Consider the following 22,446-nt stretch of genomic DNA (forward strand, 5'->3'; position numbering starts at 1 on the left):
CGGGGGGTTTTGATGTAACAGTTGAATAAAGTACGAGTATGTAAAGTGCGAGAGTAACAATTGCAGCGAGTGGCCCAATCCTTTTTAGCACAAAGGACAAGCCGGTTTGTTTACTTATAATGACCAAACGTTCTCGAGGACACACGGGATTTTAGTCTAGTGCTTTCGCTACATACGGCTAAATAATCTTCATTGTTATGATAAGTGTTGTGTGGGTGAACCTATGCTAATGTACCGCCCTTCCTAGGACTAATACATACTTGTGATTATACCCCTTGCAAGCATCCGCAACTACAAGAAAGTAATTAAGAATTAAATCTAACCACAGCCTTAAACTCTGAGATCCTGCGATCCCTCCTGCATCGATATACCAACGGGGGTTTAGGTTTCTGTCACTCCGACAACCCCGCAATTAGCAAACGAATACAAGATGCATTCCCCTAGGCCCATAAATGGTGAAGTGTCATGTAGTCGACGTTCACATGACACCACTAGAAGAATAACACCACAACTTAAATATCACACCATTGAATATTACTCAACCATAGTTCACTACTAACATTTAGACTTCACCCATGTCCTCAAGAACTAAACGAACTACTCACGAGACATCATACGGAACATGATCAGAGGTGATATGATGATGAATAACAATCTGAACATAAACTTGGTTCAATGGTTTCACTCAATAGCATCAACAACAAGTAGAAATCGATACCGGGAGAGTTTCCCCTATCAAACAATCAAGATCAAACCCAAATTGCTACGGCGGTGACGGTGTCCAGCGGTGATGACAGCGGTGATGATGGTGGAGATGATGATGATGGTGATGGCGATGATGTCCAGCTCGATGACGGTGACGATGGCGTCGATTTCCCCCTCCCGGAGGGAATTTCCCCGGCGGATTCCTGCCCGCCGGAGAGCTCTTTTCTCTCTGGTGTTCTCCGCCCCGCAGAGGCAGCTGTAACTCTTCGCGAGGTACCCTCTGTGGCTTAGGTCTTCGGGACGAAGGGTTTGGCGAAGAAAAGGAGGCGAAAGGGGTCGTGGGCCCTCCACACCACATGGCGGCGCGACCAGGGCCTGGGCCGCGCCGCCCTAGGGTGTGGGCCCACCCTAGGTCCTCCTGGCCCCTCCTTCTGGCTTCCTTCGTCATCTTGAAAAATAGGATTTTTGGTATAATTTGCTCCCACAGTTGATCTTCCGAAATATTGCGTTCTGACGGTGCTTTTTCCAGCAGAATCCTGGCTCCGGTGTTCAATCCTCCAATAATGATGAAACATGCAAAATAGATGAAATAACATAAGTATTGTGTCCCAATATGAAATATATCAATGAATAACAGCAAATTATGATATAAAATAGTGATGCAAATTGGACGTATCAGACCCATAGTCCAGGGGTGAACTACTCACTCATCACTCCGGAGGCGACCATGGCGGTGTAGAGTCCTCCGGGAGATGAATCCCCTCTCCGGCAGGGTGCCGGAGGAGATCTCCAGAATCCCCCGAGATGGGATCGGCGGCGGCGGCGTCTCAGTAAGGTTTTCCGTATCGTGGTTTTTCGCCTCAGGGGTTTCGCGACGGAGGCTTTAATTAGGCGGAAGGGCAGAGTCGGGGGGCTAACGAGGGGCCCACACCATAGGGCGGCGCGGGCCCCCCTTGGCCGCGCCGCCATGTGGTGTCGCCACCTCGTGGCCCCACTTCGTATGCTCTTCGGTCTTCTGGAAGCTCCGTGGAAAAATAGGCCCCTGGGTCTTCGTTTCGTCCAATTCCGAGAATATTTCGTTACTAGGATTTCTGAAACCAAAAACAGCAGAAAACAGGAACTGGCACTTCGGCATCTTGTTAATAGGTTAGTTCCAGAAAATGCACGAATATGACATAAAGTGTGCATAAAACATGTAGGTATCATCAATAATATGGCATAGAACATAAGAAATTATCGATACGTCGGAGACGTATCAAGCATCCCCAAGCTTAGTTCTGCTCGTCCCGAGCAGGTAAAACGATAACAAAGATAATTTCTGAAGTGATATGCCATCATAACCTTGATCATACTATTTGTAAACATATGTAGTGAATGCAGCGATCAAAACAATGGTAATGTCATGAGTAAACAAGTGAATCATAAAGCAAAGACTTTTCATGAATAGTACTTAAAGACAAGTATTAATAAGTCTTGCATAAGAGTTAACTCATAAAGCAATAAATCAAAGTAAAGGTATTGAAGCAACACAAAGGAAGATTAAGTTTCAGCGGTTGCTTTCAACTTGTAACATGTATATCTGATGGATAATTGTCAACATAGAGTAATATAACAAGTACAATATGCAAGTATGTAGGAATCAATGCACAGTTCACACAAGTGTTTGCTTCTTGAGGTGGAGAGAGATAGGTGAACTGACTCAACATAAAACTAAAAGAATGGTCCTTCAAAGAGGAAAGCATCGATTGCTATATTTGTGCTAGAGCTTTTATTTTGAAAACATGAAACAATTTTGTCAACGGTAGTAATAAAGCATATGAGTTATGAAAATTATATCTTACAAGTTGCAAGCCTCATGCATAGTATACTAATAGTGCCCGCACCTTGTCCTAATTAGCTTGGACTACAGGATCTTTGCAATGCACATGTTTTAACCAAGTGTCACAATGGGGTACCTCCATGCCGCCTGTACAAAGGTCTAAGGAGAAAGCTCGCATTTTGGATTTCTAGCTTTTGATTATTCTCAACTTAGACATCCATACCAGGACAACATGGACAACAGATAATGGCCTCCTCTTTAATGCATAAGCATGTGGCAACAATTATTATTCTCATATGAGATTGAGGATGTGTGTCCAAAACTGAAACTTCCACCATGAATCATGGCTTTAGTTAGCGGTCCAATGTTCTTCTCTAACAATATGCATGCTCCAACCATAAAGGTGGTAGATCTCTATTACTTCAGACAAGACGGACATGCATAGCAACTCACATGATATTCAACAAAGAATAGTTGATGGCGTCCCCAGAAGCATGGTTATCGCACAACAAGCAACTTAATAAGAGATAAAGTGCATAAGTACATATTCAATACCACAATAGTTTTTAAGCTATTTGTCCCATGAGCTATATATTGCAAAGGTGAATGATGGAATTTTAAAGGTAGCACTCAAGCAATTTACTTTGGAATGGCGGATAAATACCATGTAGTAGGTAGGTATGGTGGATACAAATGGCATAGTGGTTGGCTCAAGGATTTTGGATGCATGAGAAGTATTCCCTCTCGATACAAGGTTTAGGCTAGCAAGGTTATTTGAAACAAACACAAGGATGAACGGTACAGCAAAACTCACATAAAAGACATATTGTAAACACTATAAGACCCCATACCGTCTTCCTTGTTGTTCAAAACTCAATACTAGATGTTATCTAGACTCTAGAGAAACCAAATATGCAAACCAAATTAGCAAGCTCTAAGTATTTCTTCATTAATGGGTGCAAAGTATATGATGTAAGAGCTTAAACATGAGCACAACAATTGCCAAGTATCAAATTATCCAAGACATTTTAGAGTTACTACATGTAGCATTTTCCAATTCCAACCATATAACAATTTAACGAAGAAGAAACTTCGCCATGAATACTATGAGTAGAGCCTAAGGACATATTTGTCCATATGCTATAGCGGAGCGTGTCTCTCTCCCATAAAGTGAATGCTAGGATCCATTTTATTCAAACAAAACAAAAAACAAAAACAAACCGACGCTCCAAGCAAAGTACATAAGATGTGACGGAATAAAAATATAGTTTCAGGGGAGGAACCTGATAATGTTGTCGATGAAGAAGGGGATGCCTTGGGCATCCCCAAGCTTAGACGCTTGAGTCTTCTTATAATATGCAGGGGTGAACCACCGGGGCATCCCCAAGCTTAGAGCTTTCACTCTCCTTGATCATATTGCATCATACTCCTCTCTTGATCCTTGAAAACTTCCTCCACACCAGACTCGAAACAACTCATTAGAGGGTTGGTGCATAATAAAAATTCACATGTTCAGAGGTGACACAATCATTCTTAACACTTCTGGACATTGCATAAAGCTACTGGACATTAATGGATCAAAGAAATTCATCCAACATAGCAAAAGAGGCAATGCAAAATAAAAGGCATAATCTGTCAAAACAGAACAGTCCGTAAAGATGGATTTTATTAGGCCACCAGACTTGCTCAAATGAAAATGCTCAAATTGAATGAAAGTTGCGTACATATCTGAGGATCATGCACGTAAATTGGCTTAATTTTCTGAGCTACCTACAGGGAGGTAGACCCAGATTCGTGACAGCAAAGAAATCTGGAACTGCGCAGTAATCCAAATCTAGTACTTACTTTACTATCAAAGACTTTACTTGGCACAACAAAACTTAAAACTAAGATAAGGAGAGGTTGCTACAGTAGTAAACAACTTCCAAGACACAAATATAAAACAAAAATACTGGAGTAAAAACATGGGTTGTCTCCCATAAGCGCTTTTCTTTAACGCCTTTCAGCTAGGCGCAGAAAGTGTATCTCAAGTAACATCGAAGGGTGGTGCACCTACAGCGGGGTTTGGAGTTTTCTCAACCATGCATAGTATATTGGATACATAAGTTTCAGCGTCTCCCTTTTCATTAGTCTTGGGCTTGCTACTCTCATCAAAAAAAATTTTAGGAACAAGCCAAGCATAGTTATTTTCTAGTGCATCATTCATAGCTAGGAGTTTACATGGTATTGGTGCTTTGATCTCCCCACCATCATTAGCATTATTAGTGTACCTTATCCTATCCATATCCATCTTTTCAAGGAGACCAACAAAATTAGTATGAGAACCAAGCATATTAAATTTAGCGAAGACCTTTCTAGCCTCTCTTGCTAGACCACCAAATTCTCTAAGAAGGGTTTCTAAAACAAAATCTTTCTTTTCCCCTTCTTCCATATCACCAAGTGTAAGAAACATGTGTTGGATTATAGGATTGAGATTAACAAATTTAGTTTCCAATAGGCGAACTAAAGCAGCAGCAGCAATTTCATAAGTAGGAGCAAGTTCTACCAAGTGTCTATCTTCAAAATCTTCAACGGTACTAACATGGGTGAAAAATTCTTCTATATTGTTCCTCCCAATTATAGACCCTTGTCCTACCGGTATGTTTTTTGTGGTAAAATTAAAAGGAAACATGATGAATCAAGTAAAGTAAATGCAAGTAAACTAATTTTTTTGTGTTTTTGATATAGAGTGCAAGACAGTAAATAAAGTAAAACTAGCAACTAATTTTTTTGTGTTTTGATATAATGCAGCAAACAAAGTAGTAAATAAAATAAAGCAAGACAAAAACAAAGTAAAGAGATTGAGAAGTGGAGACTCCCCTTGCAGCGTGTCTTGATCTCCCCGGCAACGGCGCCAGAAATTTGCTTGATGCGTGTAGTTGACACGTTCGTTGGGAACCCCAAGAGGAAGGTGTGATGCGCACAGCGGCAAGTTTCCCTCAGTAAGAAACCAAGGTTTAATCGAACCAGTAGGAGTCAAGAAGCACGTTGAAGGTTGATGGCGGCGGGATGTAGTGCGGTGCAACACCAGAGATTCCGGCGCCAACGTGGAACCTGCACAACACAACCAAAGTACTTTGCCCCAACGAAACAGTGAGGTTGTCAATCTCACCGGCTTGCTGTAACAAAGGGTTAACCGTATTGTGTGGAAGATGATTGTTTGCAGAGAAAACAGTAAAACAAGTATTGCAGCAGATTTGTATTTCAGTATTAAAAGAATGGACCGGGGTCCACAGTTCACTAGAGGTGTCTCTCCCATAAGATAAAAGCATGTTGGGTGAACAAATTACAGTCGGGCAATTGACAAATAGAGAGGGAATAACAATGCACATACAAGGCATGATAAGTATAGTGAGATTTAATTGGGCATTACGACAAAGTACATAGACCGCCATCCAACTGCATCTATGCCTAAAAAGTCCACCTTCAGGTTATCGTCCGAACCCCTTCCAGTATTAAGTTGCAAAGCAACAGACAATTGCATTAAGTATGGTGCGTAATGTAATCAACAACTACATCCTCGGACATAGCGCCAATGTTTTATCCCTAGTGGCAACAGCACAACACAACCTTAGAACTTTCATCCTTGTCCCGGTGTCAATGCAGGCATGAACCCACTATCGAGCATAAATACTCCCTCTTGGAGTTAAAAGCAAAAACTTGGCCAGAGCCTCTACTAGTAACGGAGAGCATGCAAGATCATAAACAACACATATGTAATAACTTGATAATTAACATAACATGGTATTCTCTATCCATCGGATCCCGACAAACACAACATAGAGTATTACAGATAGATGATCTTGATCATGTTAGGCAGCTCACAAGATCCAACAATGAAGCACAATGAGGAGAAGACAACCATCTAGCTACTGCTATGGACCCATAGTCCAGGGGTGAACTACTCACTCATCACTCCGGAGGCGACCATGGCGGTGTAGAGTCCTCCGGGAGATGAATCCCCTCTCCGCCAGGGTGCCGGAGGAGATCTCCAGAATCCCCCGAGATGGGATCGGCGGCGGCGGCGTCTCAGTAAGGTTTTCCGTATCGTGGTTTTCCGCCTCAGGGGTTTCGCGACGGAGGCTTTAAGTAGGCGGAAGGGCAGAGTCGGGGGGCTAACGAGGGGCCCACACCATAGGGCGGCGCGGGCCCCCCCTTGGCCGCGCCGCCATGTGGTGTCGCCACCTCGTGGCCCCACTTCGTATGCTCTTCGGTCTTCTGGAAGCTCCGTGGAAAAATAGGCCCCTGGGTCTTCGTTTCGTCCAATTCCGAGAATATTTCGTTACTAGGATTTCTGAAACCAAAAACAGCAGAAAACAGGAACTGGCACTTCGGCATCTTGTTAATAGGTTAGTTCCAGAAAATGCACGAATATGACATAAAGTGTGCATAAAACATGTAGGTATCATCAATAACATGGCATAGAACATAAGAAATTATCGATACGTCAGAGACGTATCATTGTCTTCTCCTCATTGTGCTTCATTGTTGGATCTTGTGAGCTGCCTAACATGATCAAGATCATCTATCTGTAATACTATATGTTGTGTTTGTCGGGATCCGATGGATAGAGAATACCATGTTATGTTAATTATCAAGTTATTACCTATGTGTTGTTTATGATCTTGCATGCTCTCCGTTATTAGTAGAGGCTCTGGCCAAGATTTTGCTCTTAACTCCAAGAGGGAGTATTTATGCTCGATAGTGGGTTCATGCCTCCATTGATACCTGGGACAGTGACAGAAAGTTCTAAGGCTGTGTTGTGCTGTTGCCACTAGGGATAAAACATTGATGCTATGTCTAAGGATGTAGTTGTTGATTACATTACGCACCATACTTAATGCAATTGTCTGTTGTTTTACAACTTAATACTGGAAGGGGTTCGGATGATAACCTGAAGGTGGACTTTTTAGGCATAGATGCAGTTGGATGGCGGTCTATGTACTTTGTCGTAATGCCCAATTAAATCTCACTGTACTTATCATGACATGTATGTGCATTGTTATGCCCTCTCTATTTGTCAATTGCCCGACTGTAATTTGTTCACCCAACATGCTTTTATCTTATGGGAGAGACACCTCTAGTGAACTGTGGACCCCGGTCCATTCTTTTATACTGAAATACAAATCTGCTGCAATACTTGTTTTTACTGTTTTCTTGCAAACAATCATCTTCCACACAATACGGTTAATCCTTTGTTACAGCAAGCCGATGAGATTGACAACCTCACTGTTTCGTTGGGGCAAAGTACTTTGGTTGTGTTGTGTAGGTTCCACGTTGGCGCCGGAATCCCTGGTGTTGCGCCGCACTACATCCCGCCGCCATCAACCTTCAACGTGCTTCTTGGCTCCTCCTGGTTCGATAAACCTTGGTTTCTTTCTGAGGGAAAACTTGCTGCTGTGCGCATCATACCTTCCTCTTGGGGTTCCCAACGAACATGTGAGTTACACGCCATCACCTAACATGATCAAGATCATCTATCTGTAATACTATATGTTGTGTTTGTCGGGATCCAATGGATAGAGAATACTATGTTATGTTAATTATCAAGTTATTACCTATGTGTTGTTTATGATCTTGCATGCTCTCCGTTATTAGTAGAGGCTCTGGACAAGTTTTTGCTCTTAACTCCAAGAGGGAGTATTTATGCTCGATAGTGGGTTCATGCCTCCATTGATATCTGGGACAGTGACAGAAAGTTGTAAGGTTGTGGATGTGCTGTTGCCACTAGGGATAATACATTGATGCTATGTCTAAGGATGTAGTTGTTGATTACATTACGCACCATACTTAATGCAATTGTCTGTTGTTTTGCAACTTAATACTGGAAGGGGTTCGGATGATAACCTGAAGGTGGACTTTTTAGGCATAGATGCATGCTGGATGGCGGTCTATGTACTTTGTCGTAATGCCCAATTAAATCTCACTATATTTATCATGACATGTATGTGCATTGTTATGCCCTCTCTATTTGTCAATTGCCCGACTTTAATTTGTTCACCCAACATGCTTTTATCTTATGGGAGAGACACCTCTAGTGAACTGTGGACCCCGGTCCATTCTTTTATACTGAAATACAAATCTGCTGCAATACTTGTTCTTTACTGTTTTTTTGCAAACAATCATCTTCCACACAATACGGTTAATCCTTTGTTACAGCAAGCCGGTGAGATGGACAACCTCACTGTTTCGTTGGGGCAAAGTACTTTGGTTGTGTTGTGCAGGTTCCACGTTGGCGCCGGAATCTCTGGTGTTGCGCCGCACTACATCCCGCCGCCATCAACCTTCAACGTGCTTCTTGGCTCCTCCTGGTTCGATAAACCTTGGTTTCTTTCTGAGGGAAAACTTGCTGCTGTGCGCATCATACCTTCCTCTTGGGGTTCCCAACGAACGTGTGAGTTACACGCCATCAAGCTCTTTTTCTGGCGCCATTGCCGGGGAGATCAAGACACGCTGCAAGGGGAGTCTCCACTTCCCAATCTCTTTACTTTGTTTTTGTCTTGCTTTATTTTATTTACTACTTTGTTTGCTGCATTATATCAAAACAAAAAAAAAATTAGTTGCTAGCTTTACTTTATTTACTATCTTGTTTGCTATATCAAAAACACAAAAAAATTAGTTACTTGCATTTACTTTATCTAGTTTGTTTTATTTACTACTGCTAAAATGGCCACCCCTGAAAATACTAAGTTGTGTGATTTCACAACCACAAATAATAATGATTTCCTATGCACACCTATTGCTCCACCTGCTACTACAGCAGAATTCTTTGAAATTAAACCTGCTTTACTGAATCTTGTTATGCGAGAGCAATTTTCTGGTGTTAGTTCTGATGATGCTGCTGCCCATCTCAATAATTTTGTTGAATTGTGTGAAATGCAAAAGTATAAGGATGTAGATGGTGATATTATTAAATTGAAATTGTTTCCTTTCTCATTAAGAGGAAGAGCTAAAGATTGGTTGCTATCTCTGCCTAAGAATAGTATTGATTCATGGACTAAATGCAAGGATGCTTTTATTGGTAGATATTATCCCCCTGCTAAAATTATATCTTTGAGAAGTAGCATAATGAATTTTAAACAACTGGATAATGAACATGTTGCTCAAGCTTGGGAAAGAATGAAATCTTTGGTTAAAAATTGCCCAACCCATGGACTGACTACTTGGATGATCATCCAAACCTTCTATGCAGGACTAAATTTTTCTTCGCGGAATTTATTGGATTCAGCTGCTGGAGGTACCTTTATGTCCATCACTCTTGGTGAAGCAACAAAGCTCCTTGATAATATGATGGTTAATTACTCTGAATGGCACACGGAAAGAGCTCCACAAGGTAAGAAGGTAAATTCTGTTGAAGAATCCTCTTCCTTGAATGATAAGATTGATGCTATTATGTCTATGCTTGTGAATTATAGGACTAATGTTGATCCTAATAATGTTCCGTTAGCTTCATTGGTTGCCCAAGAAGAACATGTTGATGTAAACTTCATTAAAAATAATAATTTCAACAACAATGCTTATCGGAACAATTCTAGTAATAACTATAGGCCATATCCTTATAATAATGGTAACGGTTATGCTAATTCTTATGGGAATTCTTACAACAATAATAGGAACACACCCCCTGGACTGGAAGCTATGCTTAAAGAATTTATTAGTACACAAACTGCCTTTAACAAATCTGTTGAGGAAAAGCTCAATAAAATTGATATTCTCGCTTCTAAGGTTGATAGTCTTGCCTCTGATGTTGATCTTTTGAAATCGAAAGTTATGCCTAATAGGGATATTGAAAATAAAATTGTTACTACAGCAAATGCCATCCAAGTTAGAATTAATGAGAATATAAGATTAATGGCTGAACTGCGTGCTAGGTGGGATAGAGAAGAAAATGAAAAACTAGCTAAAGAGAAAAATGTAGCTAAAGTTTGGACTATTACCACCACTAGCAATGCTAATGATTCACATGTTGCTGCACCTCCTACTATTAATGGTAAAATAATTGGTGTTGGCAATGTTTCTACTCCTAGTGCAAAGCGCGCAAAATTACCTGAAACTGCTAAAGCTATGAAACCGCACTTTGTGATAAAACTGCTGAAATTTTTTCCAACCTTGGGGATGATAATCCCATTGCTTTAGATTGTAATGATTTAGATTTTTATGATTGCCACATCTCTGAAGTTATAAAGTTCTTACAAAAACTTGTTAAGAGTCCCAATGCTAACGCTGTAAATTTGGCTTTCACAAAACATATTACAAATGCCCTCATAAAAGCTAGAGAAGAGAAACTAAAACTTGAAACTTCTATTCCTAGAAAGCTAGAGGATGGTTGGGAGCCCATCATTAAAATGAGGGTCAAAGATTTTGATTGTAATGCTTTATGTGATCTTGGTGCAAGTATTTCTGTTATGCCTAAGAAAGTCTATGATATGCTTGACTTGCCACCATTGAAAAACTGTTATCTGGATGTTAATCTCGCTGATAATGCTAAAAAGAAACCTTTGGGGAGAGTTGATAATGTTCATATTATGGTTAACAATAACCTTGTCCCCGTTGATTTTTTTGTCTTGGATATTGAATGCAATGCATCTTGCCCCATTATATTGGGAAGACCTTTTCTTCGAACCGTTGGTGCTACTATTGATATGAAGGAAGGTAATATTAAATATCAATTTCCTCTCAAGAAAGGTATGGAACACTTCCCTAGAAAGAGAATGAAGTTACCTTATGATTCTATTATTAGAACAAATTATGATGTTGATGCTTCATCTCTTGATGTTACTTGATACATACTTTCTGCGCCTAGCTGAAAGGCGTTAAAGAAAAGCGCTTATGGGAGACAACCCATGTTTTTACTACAGTATTTTTGTCTTATATTTGAGTCTTGGAAGTTGTTTACTACTGTAGCAACCTCTCCTTATCTTAGTTTTATGTTTTGTTGTGCCAAGTAAAGTCTTTGATAGTAAAGTGAATACTAGATTTGGATTACTGTGCAGAAACAGATTTCTTTGCTGTCACGAATCTGGGTCTAATTCTCTGTAGGTAACTCAGAAAATTAAGCCAATTTACGTGAGTGATCCTCAGATATGTACGCAACTTTCATTCAATTTGGGCATTTTCATTTGAGCAAGTATGGTGCCTCAATAAAATCCATCTTTACGGACTGTTCTGTTTTGACAGATTCTGCCTTTTATTTCGCATTGCCTCTTTTGCTATGTTGGATGAATTTCTTTGATCCATTAATGTCCAGTAGCTTTATGCAATGTCCAGAAGTGTTAAGAATGATTGTGTCACCTCTGAATATGTTAATTTTTATTGTGCACTAACCCTCTAATGAGTTGTTTCGAGTTTGGTGTGGAGGAAGTTTTCAAGGATCAAGAGAGGAGTATGATACAATATGATCAAGGAGAGTGAAAGCTCTAAGCTTGGGGATGACCCGGTGGTTCACCCCTGCATATTCTAAGAAGACGCAAGCGTATAAGCTTGGGGATGCCCAAGGCATCCCCTTCTTCATCGACAACATTATCAGGTTCCTCCCCTGAAACTATATTTTTATTCGGCCACATCTTATGTGCTTTGCTTGGAGCGTCGGTTTGTTTTTGTTTTTGTTTTGTTTGAATAAAATGGATCCTAGCATTCACTTTGTGGGAGAGAGACATGCTCCGCTGTTGCATATGGACAAGTATGTCCTTAGGCTTTACTCATAGTATTCATGGCGAAGTTTCTTCTTCGTTAAATTGTTATATGGTTGGAATTGGAAAATGCTACATGTAGTAATTCTAAAATGTCTTGGATAATTTGATACTTGGCAATTGTTGTGCTCATGTTTAAGCTCTTACATCATATACTTTGCACCCATTAATGAAGAAACACTTAGAGCTTGCTAATTTGGTTTGCATATTTGGTTTCTCTAGAGTCTAGATAATATCTAGTATTGAGTTTTGAACAACAAGGAAGACGGTGTAGAGTCTTATAATGTTTACAATATGTCTTTTATGTGAGTTTTGCTGCACCGTTCATCCTTGTGTTTGTTTCAAATAACCTTGCTAGCCTAAACCTTGTATCGAGAGGGAATACTTCTCATGCATCCAAAATCCTTGAGCCAACCACTATGCCATTTGTGTCCACCATACCTACCTACTACATGGTATTTCTCCGCCATTCCAAAGTAAATTGCTTGAGTGCTACCTTTAAAATTTCCATTCTTCACCTTTACAATATATAGCTCATGGGACAAATAGCTTAAAAACTATTGTGGTATTGAATATGTACTTATGCACTTTATCTCTTATTAAGTTGCTTGTTGTGCGATAACCATGTTTTCTGGGGACGCCATCAACTATTCTTTGTTGAATATCATGTGAGTTGCTATGCATGTCCGTCTTGTCTGAAGTAAGAGAGATCTACCACCTTAATGGTTGCAGCATACATATTGTTAGAGAAGAACATTGGGCCGCTAACTAAAGCCATGATTCATGGTGGAAGTTTCAGTTTTGGACATATATCCTCAATCTCATATGAGAATAATAATTGTTGCCACATGCTTATGCATTAAAGAGGAGTCCATTATCTGTTGTCCATGTTGTCCCGGTATGGATGTCTAAGTTGAGAATAATCAAAAGCGAGAAATCCAAAATGCGAGCTTTCTCCTTAGACCTTTGTACAGGCGGCATGGAGGTACCCCATTGTGACACTTGGTTAAAACATGTGTATTGCGATGATCCGGTAGTCCAAGCTAATTTGGACAAGGTGCGGGCACTATTAGTATACTATGCATGAGGCTTGGAACTTGTAAGATATAATTTACATAACTCATATGCTTTATTACTACCGTTGACAAAATTGTTTCATGTTTTCAAAATAAAAGCTCTAGCACAAATATAGCAATCGATGCTTTCCTCTTTGAAGGACCATTCTTTTTACTTTTATGTTGAGTCAGTTCACCTATCTCTCTCCACCTCAAGAAGCAAACACTTGTGTGAACTGTGCATTGATTCCTACATACTTGCATATAGCACTTGTTATATTACTCTATGTTGACAATTATCCATGAGATATACATGTTACAAGTTGAAAGCAACCGCTGAAACTTAATCTTCCTTTGTGTTGCTTCAATACCTCTACTTTGATTTATTGCTTTATGAGTTAACTCTTATGCAAGACTTATTGATGCTTGTCTTGAAGTACTATTCATGAAAAGTCTTTGCTTTATGATTCACTTGTTTACTCATGTCATTACCATTGTTTTGATCGCTGCATTCATTACATATGTTTACAAATAGTATGATCAAGGTTATGATGGCATGTCACTTCAGAAATTATCTTTGTTATCGTTTTACCTGCTCGGGACGAGCAAAACTAAGCTTGGGGATGCTGATACGTCTTCGACGTATCGATAATTTCTTATGTTCCATGCCACATTATTGATGATATCTACATGTTTTATGCACACTTTATGTCATATTCGTGCATTTTCTGGAACTAACCTATTAACAAGATGCCGAAGAGCCAGTTGATGTTTTCTGCTGCTTTTGGTTTCAGAAATCCTAGTAACGAAATATTCTCGGAATTGGACGAAATCAACGCCCAGGGTCCTATTTTGCCACGAAGCTTCCAGAAGACCGAAGAGGAGTCGAAGTGGGGCCACGAGGCGCCGCCACACTAGGGCGGTGCGGCCCAGGCCCTGGCCGCGCCGACCTATGGTGTGGGGCCCTCGTGTGGCCCCCCGCGTTGCCCTTCCGCCTACTTAAAGCCTCCGTCGCGAAACCCCCAGTACCGAGAGCCACGATACGGAAAACCTTACTGAGACGCCGCCGCCGCCAATCCCATCTCGGGGGATTCTGGAGATCTCCTCCGGCACCCTGCCGGAGAGGGGATTCATCTCCCGGAGGACTCTTCACCGCCATGGTCGCCTCCGGAGTGATGAGTGAGTAGTTCACCCCTGGACTATGGGTCCATAGCAGTAGCTAGATGGTTGTCTTCTCCTCATTGTGCTTCATTGTCGGATCTTGTGAGCTGCCTAACATGATCAAGATCATCTATCTGTAATACTATATGTTGTGTTTGTCGGGATCCGATGGATAGAGAATACTATGTTATGTTAATTATCAAGTTATTACCTATGTGTTGTTTATGATCTTGCATGCTCTCCGTTATTAGTAGAGGCTCTGGCCAAGTTTTTGCTCTTAACTCCAAGAGGGAGTATTTATGCTCGATAGTGGGTTCATGCCTCCATTGATATCTGGGACAGTGACAGAAAGTTCTAAGGTTGTGGATGTGTTGTTGCCACTAGGGATAAAACATTGATGCTATGTCTAAGGATGTAGTTGTTGATTACATTACGCACCATACTTAATGCAATTGTCTGTTGTTTTGCAACTTAATACTGGAAGGGGTTCGGATGATAACCTGAAGGTGGACTTTTTAGACATAGATGCATGCTGGATGGCAGTCTATGTACTTTGTTGTAATGCCCAATTAAATCTCACTATATTTATCATGACATGTATGTGCATTGTTATGCCCTCTCTATTTGTCAATTGCCCGACTGTAATTTGTTCACCCAACATGCTTTTATCTTATGGGAGAGACACCTCTAGTGAACTGTGGACCCCGGTCCATTCTTTTATACTGAAATACAAATCTGCTGCAATACTTGTTCTTTACTGTTTTCTGCAAACAATCATCTTCCACACAATACGGTTAATCCTTTGTTACAGCAAGCCGGTGAGATTGACAACCTCACTGTTTCGTTGGGGCAAAGTACTTTGGTTGTGTTGTGCAGGTTCCACGTTGGCGCCGGAATCTCTGGTGTTGCGCCGCACTACCGCCATCAACCTTCAACGTGCTTCTTGGCTCCTCCTGGTTCGATAAACCTTGGTTTCTTTCTGAGGGAAAACTTGCTGCTGTGCGCATCATACCTTCCTCTTGGGGTTCCCAACGAACGTGTGAGTTACACGCCATCAAGCATATCAACATGGGATGAAGACATGCAAGGACTAACAACACTAGCATGTAAAGCATTTATAGTGCTATAAGTGTTCAAGTCCAAAGATAAAAATTGCAATGGGATAGGGATGAAGAATCATCAATAGAAGCCTCACTATCAACAATTCAATGTTTATCACCACTCACCATACCATTACCTTGTGTCTTACCACACATTGGTGAAGTGGAAGGAGTGCGATCATCCTCAATGGTCTTGGACCCACCATATGTATCTCGAAGGTTTGTCCAAAACTCATGAGCACTCCGGAAAGGCACGATGGAGGAAATCACTACATGACTCACAACATGGCAAAGCACTTTAGTAGCTTGAGCATCTAGATAAGAGTTTTTCTTCTCATCAAAAGTTGGATTTTGTGGATCCTTAGGAGGAGAAAAACCCATATCAAGAATTTGCTCCACATGTGGGTGCATGCCCCTAAAATAATCAAGCATGTAGAATTTCCAAGTATCATAATTAGTGCCATCAAATGTAAAGGTGGAATGTGCACTAATCCTCTAGCCGACGTCATACTCTCTAGGCGGTGAAGCCCAACAACATAAGAGAGCCCTAGCTCTGATATCAATTGAATGTACTAGGACGTCGCCTAGAGGGGAGGGGGTGAATAGGCGGTGTATAAAAACTTCTACTTGAGAGCTAAACTAGGCGGAATAAAACTACACATGTGTTTACTAGTTTAGCTCAAAGCATATCAACAAGGGGTTTGCCTAAGAGCACCAAGAACCTATGCTAGCATGATGAGCAACAAGGTGATAACAAGATATGTATAGCATCAAGCATGATAGATATCACAATGTAAATCTCATAGGTAAAGGAGCTTGGGTTGAGAAGTAACCGGTGCACGAGGAGACGACGATGTATCCCGAAGTTCACACCCAAGGGTGCTACGTCTCCGTTGGAGCGGTGTGGAGGCACGAGGCACTCCAATGAGCCACTAGGTCCACCGTATTCTCCTCGAGCCTTTCCTCCAAGGGGGAAAGCCTCGATCCACTAAGGGACCCTTGAGGGTGGTCACCAAAACCCGTACAAGCTTGGGCAAACTCCCAAGTATCAAGCTTGAGGCAACTCCACAACACGGAGGCTCTCAAGTACGAGGCCACAAGAGGCTACAACACGCCACACCGGCAACAAAGCCACCAAGACACCAACGCGCCACAACCGGCCCCAAAACCACAAAGGCTAACACACTCCACAAAGGCAACAACGCCACAAAGGCTACAATGCCACAAAGATGACAAGGCCACAAAGGCTACAAGGCCACAAAGGCTACAAGAACACCACTAAGGTCGAACACGCCATCTACGAGACCGAAACCCCGGAGAGAACCCAAACCGATGCACCTAATGCAATGGCTAGGAATACCACTAAGATGCCCAAGTTCTTCTCTCCCAAATTCCAACAAAGCTACAAAATCTATTGGGGGAATAAGGGAGGAAGAACAAATATGTGGAGAAACACCAAATAACTCCAAGATCAAGATCTAGCAAGATCCCCTCACTTGGAGAGGGATTCAATTGGTGAAGCTCTAGATCTAGATCTCCTCTCTCCTTTCCCCAAAAAATATGCAAGAAATAGTGGGGGGATCAAGAGGAGGAAGAAAACCTTCAAGGTCAACAACGGAGGAGAGAGAATGGAAGGGAAGAAGTATTTGGATCGGAAGTGGAAGAGAGGTATAAATAGGGGCCCAGAAATATAGCTGTTGGGGCAGAAAAACGATCAGATTCGCGCCCGAGCGGTACTACCACTTGTCAAAGGGGTACTACCGCTCGCGCACGAACTGCCCAGAAAACAGCTGAAAACGCCCCAAACCTGTAGTACCGCTGTGGTGAGCGGTACTACCGCTTGGTACAAAAACTGCAGCAAATCTGAAGGAGAGAGAGAAGAGCGGGCAGAACAGCTGCATGCAAGCAGTGCAGCGCAGAGGTGGGGCTAGCTCAGGGGCGCACGCAGCGCAGCAGGCAGGCGTGCAGGCGGGCTGCGCAGGGTGGGTCCAGGTGGGCGCGGGGATCGAGCGGAGAGGCTCTCCCGCGTGAGGTCAACGCGGGGGAAGCTCCTATAGATCGCCTTAGAGCATCTCCACTCGTTTGGCCACGCCAAAATCCGGGGAAATTTACGTCCGGATTGGACATAAATTTGGCGTGGGGAGGAGTAGTTTCCCAGCCGCGATCTCAGGCGAAGACGGCGAGTTAAATTTGAAAAACGGAAACTTGACAAACTACGGCATAAAACGGTCAAATTTAGACTAAATTTAATGATATTTACTATATAGAGGGCGCCGCTCGTACATAGAGACCGAATTCGACTATATTTCGAATTCGGCTAGGGGAATACAACTTTAAATATGAAAACACGGCGCTCTACATGCCGAAATGGCGGTAGAACACCGCGTAGTCGCCGCCATCGTCGTCGGAGCTGTCGTCGTCGAACTGTGGCGGCGCCGAAGCCGCCTGGCTGCTGCCTTGGCCGGCGTCTCCCCACCGGCCGCTGGTGCGAGGTGGGGATGGCGATGGCTTGTACAGCTCGTCGTCGGAGGCTTCGAGGTCGATGACGGGGACGACGGCACCGGATGGAGGAGTCGCAGGCCGCCGGAAGCGAGCGGCGTCCTGGAGGTGCCTCGCCTGCCGATCCGCTTCCTCCTTCTCCCACTGCTCCCTCGACCAGGCGCAGGCCTGGTCGAGCGACATGGCGTTGTCGGCGGGTACGAGGTCCTGGAGGGACCTCGCGATGACGGCTTCGAGGATGGCGGCGTCCTCGGCGCTTTCTTCCTCCTCGACCTTCACCTTCGCCGGTTTGCGCTTCCGCTCGCCGGAGGTGTCGTGGTCGCGCTTGGGGCGGTGATGGCGTGTATTTCACACGTTCGTTGGGCAACCCCAAGAGGAAGGTATGATGCGCACAGCAGCAAGTTTTCCCTCAGAAAGAAACCAAGGTTTATCGAACCAGGAGGAGCCAAGAAGCACGTTGAAGGTTGATGGCAGCGGGATGTAGTGCGGCGCAACACCAGGGATTCCGGCGCCAACGTGGAACCTGCACAACACAACCAAAGTACTTTGCCCCAACGAAACAGTGAGGTTGTCAATCTCACCGGCTTGCTGTAACAAAGAGTTAACCGTATTGTGTGGAAGATGATTGTTTGCAGAAAACAGTAGAACAAGTATTGCAGTAGATTGTATTTCAGTAAAGAGAATTGGACCGGGGTCCACAGTTCACTAGAGGTGTCTCTCCCATAAGACGAACAGCATGTTGGGTGAACAAATTACAGTTGGGCAATTGACAAATAAAGAGGGCATGACCATGCACATACATATCATGATGAGTATTGTGAGATTTAATTGGGCATTACGACAAAGTACATAGACCGTCATCCAACTGCATCTATGCCTAAAAAGTCCACCTTCAGGTTATCATCCGAACCCCTTCCAGTATTAAGTTGCTAACAACAGACAATTGCATTAAGTATGGTGCGTAATGTAACTAGTGACTACATCCTTGAACATAGCACTAATGTTTTATCCCTAGTGGCAACGACAACACAACCTTAGAACTTTACATCCTTTGTCCCGGGTGTCAATGCGGCATGAACCCACTATCGAGCATAAGTACTCCCTCTTGGATTTACAAGCATCTACTTGGCCAGAGCATCTACTAGTAACGGAGAGCATGCAAGATCATAAACAACACATAGCATAACTTTGATAATCAACATAACAAGTATTCTCTATTCATCGGATCCCAACAAACGCAACATATAGAATTACAGATAGATGATCTTGATCATGTTAGGCAGCTCACAAGATCCGACAATGATAGCACAATGGGGAGAAGACAACCATCTAGCTACTGCTATGGACCCATAGTCCAGGGGTAGACTACTCACACATCACACCGGAGGCGACCATGGCGGCGTAGAGTCCTCCGGAGATGATTCCCCTCTCCGGCAGGGTGCCGGAGGCGATCTCTGGATCCCCCGAGATGGGATCGGCGGCGGCGGCGTCTCCGGGAAGGTTTTCCGTATCGTGGTTCTCGATGCGGGGGTTTCGTCACGGAGACTTTTTATAGGCGGAAGGGCAGGTCAAGAGGCGGCACGGGGGCCCCACACCACAGGGCCGCGCGGCCAAGGGGGGGGCCGTGCCACCCTAGGGTGTGGCCCCTCCGTGGCCCCTCTTCGTCTCTCCTTCGGACTTCTGGAAGCTTCGTGAGAAAATAGGCCCCTGGGCTTTGATTTCGTCCAATTCCGAGAATATTTCCTTACTAGGATTTCTGAAACCAAAAACAGCAGAAAACAGAAACAGGCACTTCGGCATCTAATTAATAGGTTAGTTCCGTAAAATGCACGAATATGACATAAAGTGTGCATAAAACATGTAGATAACATCAATAATGTGGCATGGAACATAAGAAATTATCGATACGTCGGAGACGTATCAGCATCCCCAAGCTTAGTTCTGCTCGTCCCGAAGCAGTAAAACGATAACACGAGATAATTTACGGAGTGACATGCCATCATAATCTTGATCATACTATTTGTAAAGCATATGTAGTGAATGCAGCGATCAAAACAATGTATATGACATGAGTAAACAAGTGAATCATATAGCAAAGACTTTTCATGAATAGCACTTCAAGACAAGCATCAATAAGTCTTGCATAAGAGTTAACTCATAAAGCAACAATTCAAAGTAAAGATATTGAAGCAACACAAAAGAAGATTAAGTTTCAGCGGTTGCTTTCAACTTGTAACATGTATATCTCATGGATATTGTCAACATAGAGTAATATAATAAGTGCAATAAGCAAGTATGTAGGAATCAATGCACAGTTCACACAAGTGTTTGCTTCTTGAGGTGGAGAGAGATAGGTGAACTGACTCAACATTGAAAGTAAAAGAATGGTCCTCCATAGAGGAAAAGCATCGATTGCTATATTTGTGCTAGAGCTTTGATTTTGAAAACATGAAACAATTTTGTCAACGGTAGTAATAAAGCATATGCATCATGTAAATTATATCTTATAAGTTGCAAGCCTCATGCATAGTGTACTAATAGTGCCCGCACCTTGTCCTAATTAGCTTGGACTACCGGATCATCACAATGCATTGTTTTTACCAAGTGTCACAAAGGGGTACCTCTATGTCGCCTGTACAAAGGTCTAAGGAGAAAGCTCGCATTGCATTTCTCGCTATTGATTATTCTTCAACTTAGACATCCATACCGGGACAACATAGACAACAGATAATGGACTCCTCTTTTATGCATAAGCATATAACAACAATTAATAATTTTCTCATTTGAGATTTGAGGATTGTTGTCCAAAACTGAAACTTCCACCATGGATCATGGCTTTAGTTAGCGGCCCAATGTTCTTCTCTAACAATATGCATGCTTAACCATAAGGTGGTAGATCTCTCTTACTTCAGACAAGACGAACATGCATAGCAACTCACATGAAATTCAACAATGAAAAGTTGATGGCGTCCCCAGTGAACATGGTTATCGCACAACAAGCAACTTAATAAGAGATAAAGTGCATAATTACATATTCAATACCACAATAGTTTTTAAGCTATTTGTCCCATGAGCTATATATTGCAAAGGTGAATGATGGAATTTTAAAGGTAGCACTCAGGCAATTTACTTTGGAATGGCGGAAAATACCATGTAGTATAGGTAGGTATGGTGGACACAAATGGCATAGTGGTTGGCTCAAGTATTTTGGATGCATGAGAAGTATTCCCTCTCGATACAAGGTTTAGGCTAGCAAGGTTTATTTGAAACAAACACAAGGATGAACCGGTGCAGCAAAACTCACATAAAAGACATATCGAAAACATTATAAGACTCTACACCGTCTTCCTTGTTGTTCAAACTCAATACTAGAAATTATCTAGACCTTAGAGAAACCAAATATGCAAACCAATTTTTAGCATGCTCTATGTATTTCTTCATTAATGGGTGCAAAGCATATGATGCAAGAGCTTAAACATGAGCACAAAAATTGCCAAGTATCACATTATCCAAGACATTTATAGCAATTACTACATGTATCATTTTCCAATTCCAACCATATAACAATTTAACGAAGGAGAAACTTCGCCATGAATACTATGAGTAGAAACCAAGGACATACTTGTCCATATGCTACAGCGGAGCGTGTCTCTCTCCCATAAAGTGAATGCTAGGATCCATTTTATTCAAACAAAACAAAAACAAAAACAAACCGACGCTCCAAGCAAAAGCACATAAGATGTGATGGAATAAAAATATAGTTTCAGGGGAGGAACCTGATAATGTTGTCGATGAAGAAGGGGATGCCTTGGGCATCCCCAAGCTTAGACGCTTGAGTCTTCTTGATATATGCAGGGGTGAACCACCGGGTGCATCCCCAAGCTTAGAGCTTTCACTCTCCTTGATCATGTTGCATCATACTCCTCTCTTGATCCTTGAAAACTTCCTCCACACCAAACTCGAAACAACTCATTAGAGGGTTAGTGCACAATATAAATTGACATATTCAGAGGTGACACAATCATTCTTAACACTTCTGGACATTGCATAATGCTACTGGATATTAATGGATCAAAGAAATTCATCCAACATAGCGAAAGAGGCAATGCGAAATAAAAGGCAGAATCTGTCAAAACAGAACAGTTCGTATTGAAGAATTTTAAAATGGCACCAGACTTGCTCAAATGAAAATGCTCAAATTAAATGAAAGTTGCGTACATATCTGAGGATCATGCACGTAAATTGGCTTAATTTTCTGAGCTACCTACAGGGAGGTGGACCCAGATTCGTGACAGCAAAGAAATCTGGAACTGTGCAGTAATCCAAATCTAGTACTTACTTTTCTATCAACGGCTTAACTTGGCCCAACAAAACACAAA

This window comes from Lolium perenne, chromosome 4 (genome assembly GCF_019359855.2).
Source record: "Lolium perenne isolate Kyuss_39 chromosome 4, Kyuss_2.0, whole genome shotgun sequence".
NCBI lineage: Eukaryota > Viridiplantae > Streptophyta > Magnoliopsida > Poales > Poaceae > Lolium > Lolium perenne.